Below are 7176 nucleotides of genomic sequence, written 5' to 3'. Positions count from 1 at the left end.
AGTGTTTAGTTGATTGTGGTGTTGAAAGCAAACAAATTGGTATGCTTCATGTGCCTTCCCTGAGGCTCAGACTTGATTCTTGGAACAGCCCAATAAGAGGTTTTCTGGGCAGGGAAATCATTTATTTTAATACTCTTCTAATCTCTCCTGACTCCCACACAAAGCCAACACCATCTGAAGGACTTCATAATCCATTCCACTTATTGTTTGATCTGTCATGTTCACACCATCACTGCCATCTGAGGCATGCTGGAACACTGTCGATCAGATGGAACACTTCACACTCCAGGTCCCATTAATAGATCAAGGGACATGCACCATAAAAGTGTCCATTGTGATGTACAGCAGGCTAGCTGGCAGAGTATTTGTCTTTTTTTTTCAGCATGTATCCAAGGAAAATATTCACTAGCACTGAATATCACCACCTGTGAGCGGAGAAATAAACACAGAGCCATTTCAGTACTCATGAATGTGTGTTAATCATTCATTGTCAATTTATGAATCTCGTAATTAAGAGTTATACAATGAGCTCCTTTGCAATCCAATCCGTATTCAGCTAACCATAGTTCAACAGTTCAAGTTTTACTTTTACTCAGCTATGGCCCATGGCCAGGTAATATATTTACAGTACGCTGTATAAATGTAATTATGTTAAATATTAATATGTAACAAACAGTTCAGTTAGACTGATAGTAAATTTTGAATTATTGAGTACTGAGAGTGTTTTCTTCATATGGAATATGGTAAGGTAAGAGGATTTAAGACAGGCCATCTTTCTTTCACTGTGTGCTATTGCGATGAAACCACTCAGAGGCCCCTAAATTCAATATGAATCTCCTGTTTGCCTGAGCCTGTTCTAGATTTATATAAACCAGAACATACTGATGTCTCACAGAAACTTACTGTCGTACTGTAACTATACCAAAAAAGCTTGTTCATTTATGGGTGTTCTGAGTAATTTTAGTCTTATATGTTGCGATGCGGTTGCTAGGGTGTTCTGAGGAATATTAGTCTAATGTGTTGTGATGTGGTTGCTAGGGTGTTCTGGGTGGTTGCCAGGGGCTTACTAGGTCATTTCTAGGGTGTACTGGCCCAAGTCAAAAGAGCCCACCCGCCAAGTCTTTTTTTTTTTTTTCACTATGATATTCTAGTCCCAAGAAATGTCTCAGGTCCCACAATGTAAGTCTATGGGAATTTATTGTCTGTTTTGTCATTTGGCAGGTGAAAATTGTACGTCTGACTGCTTAGAAAAGCAAAGCACATCTCTCCTCAAACCACACAATTAAAGGTATCATTCATGTTTGTAGCACAAAATGTTCAAAATCCCAAACCCTAAGTATGAACAATACAATTATTAATACTTGCCTTATCAAGCACCACTATTGACACTACAGCACAATAGCTAAAAGTATGCCCTCAGACAAGGCTGCAGCTGCCCTGTTTAATTGAGCTTAAAAATTTGCCTTAGCCTTAGCAACATGGCCTTACGGCACAGGCAAATTTATGCCCTTCACTCGGGTCAACATGACGTCACAGCCACTCAAAAGGTATGATCCTTTACCACATTCAAAGTGAGTGAAATTAAAGGAATAGTTCACCCAAAAATGAAAATTCTCTCATAATTTAATCACCCTCATGCCATCCCAGATGTGTATAACTTTCTTTCTTCTGCAGAAAACAAAGATTTTAGAAGAATATTTCAATGCAACTGAATGGTGACCAAACTCTGAAGAATTGAAAAGCACATAAAGGCAGCATTAAAGTAATCCATTGCCCTTTTCCAAAACTTAGTGAGCTGCCTTGCTGTATACTGCCTACATAGGCAGCTGTCTTTTATGGCAGCTCCCTTACTGAAATGATGCCTCATAAGAGAGTGATTTGGAACGCTCTACATACAGTAGGCAGCAGCTCCACGTGTCATACAAATAGCGCTCGTCGCGCACAGGCAGTGCACGTGAGACTCAACTCGCAACTGATTTCAATAGAGGTGACGCGAGAGGAACAACGCGATACTCTAATGAAAGGAAACATACGGTGCTACCTTAAAATTTGTCCAAAATGAGATATCTTATGAGGCAGCATAATTAAGATACCTACATTTTGGAACAGCCTTCGTGCCAGGAGTGTGCCTATGATGTCTTAAAATGCTGCCTCCGGAGGAAGCTCACTAGGTTTTGGAACAGACCCTATATGTCTCCAGTGTAGGCTACTGTACATCTTGCCATTGCAGTCTCTAGGCACGATCATGATTTCAAGCTCTTCCTAGTGCTTGACGCATGCACAGAGCGCTAGATGGTGCAAGAAAGTGTAATTGAGCTTGAAATCATGATCGCCAAGGAGACTGCAATGATAAGATATACAGTGATAAAGGAGTTATATTTTGGTCTGTTCTCATCCAGAATCAATTAGATTGCTTCAGAAGATATGGATTCATGTGAATTACTTTTATGCTGCCGCTATGTGCTTTCTGGAGCTTAAAATTTTTAGTCATCATTCACTTGCACTGTATGGACTACAGAGTATTAAATATTCTTCAAAAAAATTCCATTTGCGTTCTGCAGATGACAGAAAGTCATACACATCTGGGATGGCATGAGGGTGAGTAAATGATGAGAGAATTTTCATTTTTGGGTGAACCAACCCTTTGAACCTTTCTTTGCTTGTCTCTTATCGACCTTCTTAAAGCATATGAATCAATTTGCTGTTTTATCAATCCAGGTCTAATGAGATCACAGGGCCTGTGCCTATGCATTTGTCTGATTGTACAAAAACAAACTGAATGTGATAATTACCCCAGTCATCTTTATAAAGGAATATATATCTGCATTCTGCATGAATAAATCTTACATTTCATCCTTCTAGGATGCTTATAGCTATTACATAAAAATAAGTTCCAATATTATCTGCATTCTCCAACCTGTTGTTAAACACAATTATCATTTCTGTGTAAAAAGATATGGAGTATTGATCACTGTTGATCATTGTATTATCAGACCATCACAATATCTGTGTGTCTTGGCCCACTGGAAAAAGACCATTACAAACATGCTGATCATGGTGATACTGCCCGTGTGACTGAAACACCGCTTGAATCTCATATTTCTTTAAAATAACTGCAAATAATTTATTAAATGTAAAAATAAAAGCACTTTCTATATTACAAATGCCTGTAACCCACAGAAATGCAACTAAAAACTCCTATACACCTATACTTTAAACACATACACATTCAAATTTGTTTTTATATCATTGTGGGGACTCTCCATAGACTTCCATGCATTTGATGGATTTTATACAGATCTAACGATCATTTCTATCCCCTAACCCTACCCCTAAACCTAACCCTCACAGAAACCTTTTTGCATTTTTAAATTAAAAAAAAAATAATAAACTGAAAATAAAAAAATATATATATATTTTTTAAACTTTGTTTAGTGTGTTTAATAAGCCATTTCCCCTTGTGGGGACATTTGGTCCCCACAATGTAGTATAAACATGTACACACACACACACACACACACACATTTATAAGTTCCAGGTGTATTACATGAGTTACTGAGGACAAAATATGCAAAGCACAAATCCCAGTCATTATGATGTTTGCCAGAGCAGCAGAAGAGACCTCATGTTGTTGATGAAGGATGTCTTTTAATTTGCTGTACTGTTGGTTGAACAGTGCCACTTATGGCTGATCTCAATCTTCATCTTAAACAAAAAGCTCCTATATAAAGACACAAATGGTAATGTCAAAAACCTGATTTTCATCTGCTCCAAATGAGACTGTATAAACTCTGTAAATGGTTGAAGAGGTGGTTGACATGAGTACGTTTGGAAAGTTGACGTCCTGTGGTGTGACACAATACTCCATCTTAAGCTATTTTAAACAGCTTTTATGACCTCATATTAAGAGACTACTTGGAATATTTGGCTACTTTTTAGAATTCCTTTGTCATACCGCAGGACCATTTAAAATAAACTAGTAAAGGCAAAAAGCTTTAAAGAAATGTTAATCAGTTACAGGACCTACAGTATGACATACACTTTTCTTTTTATACTAAGATAAATTTTAACCAGAAGTTAACATCAGTTGTGTGTATTTGAAGATAAGAATTCTGTATACATCACAGGGAACACACTATGTAAACAATTATTTTAAGACATAAAGTGAAGCTAATGGTACAAAAATGGTTGGTAAAGATAATGAAATGAGAAGAAAAAAATCCTCTTGATCATCCACAGAGTTTTGTGTAGTTGTCTTAGCATGGGGTTCATCGGCAGACTAGATGGAGACGTTCAGACTTTCATCCAAAGTGATCTCTGAGGGAAAGAGAAGATGAAAAATTATTAGGGGAGCCTGGGCTAATCTGGAGCATCAATGAGGATATTAAGACCTGCAGATTAACATGATGCTGCCTCTCTCTCATTATCTCTCTCCTCATTTAACAGCCCTCGACCCTTAAAGCTCCTTGGCACGAGTGGGTGATAGACTGTTTCCACCACCTTGTTCTTACAGCTCTTGCTTTTTGTCATTCCATGTGTGCCTTTAAAGAGTAGCCAAATCAGGTGCTTCTGAAATATGGGTTTTGCTCACCAGCCTTTGATGGAACCACTTGGTTCTTTTCAATGCATTTACATTTATGCATTTACAGTACACTTATTACAGGGACAATCCCCCCAGAGCAACCTGGAGTTAAGTGCCTTGCTCAAGGACACAATGGTAGTGGCTGTCGGGATCAAACCAACAACCTTCTGCTTACGTGTTCTGTGCTTTAGCTCACTATGCCACCACCACTCCATAACAATTGGTCAGACGTGTTAGCACAACAGTCTTAATCAATTTGCGGTTCAATTTGAATCATTCAAACAGCTGACTCGAGTCGCTTGGAGTGTTTCTTACTCAGTAAAACATAACAGCATACACTTTTTTAATTCATGGGGGACCTGTGCAAGTAGGTATTGCTGGAGCCTGGAGATCGGCAAACGGGGGCGGAAACTCCAATTGACTCTATTCACAGCAGCGGCATCTTTGAAATGACAACGAGACTGTGAGGGATAGACCTATAGTCTCTTCAATGGGTTGTGCAGTTGTTTAAAGTGTTTTTTGATCATTCCGATGATGAAACACTGACTTTCATTGAACATCTTTCCAAGAAACTTCAGTAGACACAAACTTTTTGATAGCTTTATACAGTGCGTGGAGCGACACTTCTACCCACGGTTACAAGTAGGTAAAGCTGCAGGCTGGAGATCTCCAAACTGGGGTGAAATCTCCAAAAAAGGGCGGGGTTACTTCAAAAGGGGGTTGCGCCAACTACAAAAGAGGACGTCCACTCAAAATTAGGGTTAGAGAAAGGGTTAGGTTAGGGCACTATATGTCTTTGCTGGTGGTTTGGAGCTCGCACCCCTTTTTGAGCTCGGCCTTCAGCTATATCCTTCTCAACCTGTGAGAAATATGTATTCAATTCAAGAACTTTATTTTTCCATTAGGAACTTCATGTGTAAAAGTTGTCAGCTGCATATTGCTGCAGGCAGACACTAAAAAATGGGTGGGAGCCCCAAACTACCAGCAAAGATATAGGGAGCCCCTAACCTAACTCTTTGCCTTACCTTTGACTTAAACAGCAAAGATCTGGGGTCTACTGCAGCCAACATTGGCAAAGAACTGCCCACTTAGGCAGGGAAAGCCATCTAACTGACATGTAAAGCGACCAGTCACAGTCGGGTTTGTCGTTACATGTTTAGAGGCGGGGTTATCGGAGACCACTCATACCATAATGAAAGACCAGCATGGAAAAATAAATAATTAATATGATGCGCGCGAGTCTCCGCGAACGATTGCACAGAAAACACACGTGAAAATGTGTGGCGAGTGTAAGTACAGCACAGAACCTCACTACAGACATAACTAGGTAAAGCAGAATATGCAGCTCTGCTCATGGATATCCGCTTTACTTTCTGCTACGTGCCTCAAATCAAATGCTGAATATCTTTAAAAGAGTTTATGTTACTACCTGGCAAACTTTGGAAAATTATTTAGTCCTCAAAAGCACTCATTGTACCAACACGGAACCTTGTGAACTCGACTTGTGCTTCCACTTGGACCAGCGCAAATTAAGCTCTCGGAAATACTGTTGAAATCAGCCAATCAGATTTGGTCTGACTGGATCATGAAAGCGGTTCCAATTTTGTGTGCTATGGCATCAGACGATTAGTACACAGATTGTGGGCGTGCCGTCTGAGGCTGAGACTACCCTTTCCCTAACCTTAACCGTGAGTGAGGTGACGCCCCCTTTTGGAGTAAGCACAATCCCCTTTTAGATGAACCACACTCCCTTCTGATGTAACCCCGACCTCGTTTGGAGATTCCGAACCTATTAGGAGATCTCCGGCCTCCATCTATATCCTTCTCGACCTGTACTGCCCAGAACTGATAAAAACAATGCCACTGCCATGAAACACGAGCAAAACTAATTTCTGTGAGTAAACCGATGATAAATCCATTAGAAATAAACTGTCCCACTGATCTGAATGCGACAATTTACTTTAGAGAAATTTTTTTTTCATACTATTTTCACAGAAATTTGTTTCATGAATAAGACACAATATCAAATGCCTTAAAGTGCAATTCTGACACTAACCAAAAGGTGGCGGTAAACTGATAGCCTCATAATTAGCTCGCTTGGATACCCCCGCTTGAGTCATAATTTCATTCTGCGAAAGGGAGAAGGAGGGCCAAGCACCAGACAAACCATTAACTTGACTTATGACCTTCATTATTGACTTTATTATTTTGCATGCTGCTACAGTGATCTATCAGCAACACTTGGCGTCTGGCTTTGCCTTGTTGTCTTGAAGTTACAATGGCTGTTTTGGTCTGCAAAACCACACAGGATTTACAGCTCTGACCCACATCTAACATAGTCCAATGCCTCGGGCAGGCACAGATGCTCCTACATGCCCATCCAGAACGCACGCCAAAAGCTATGGGGGAACGAAAGAGGAAGAGAGGATGAATGTGGGTGGAAGTATGTATGCTGATCAGGACAAACAGGTGGTACCTTGGCTGTCAGGTAGTAATGCTTGGCCTACTCCAGTCTGTTTCACTTGGACAACAGCCAGTTTAAACTCTCTCTGCAGTCTCAGTACATTAAGTAAGTGTACACTGTCAAAATAAAT

Source organism: Myxocyprinus asiaticus, chromosome 14, assembly GCF_019703515.2.
Source record: "Myxocyprinus asiaticus isolate MX2 ecotype Aquarium Trade chromosome 14, UBuf_Myxa_2, whole genome shotgun sequence".
Taxonomy (NCBI): domain Eukaryota; kingdom Metazoa; phylum Chordata; class Actinopteri; order Cypriniformes; family Catostomidae; genus Myxocyprinus; species Myxocyprinus asiaticus.
The sequence above is the reverse complement of the archived record's forward strand: the minus strand, read 5'-3'. Positions refer to the sequence as shown.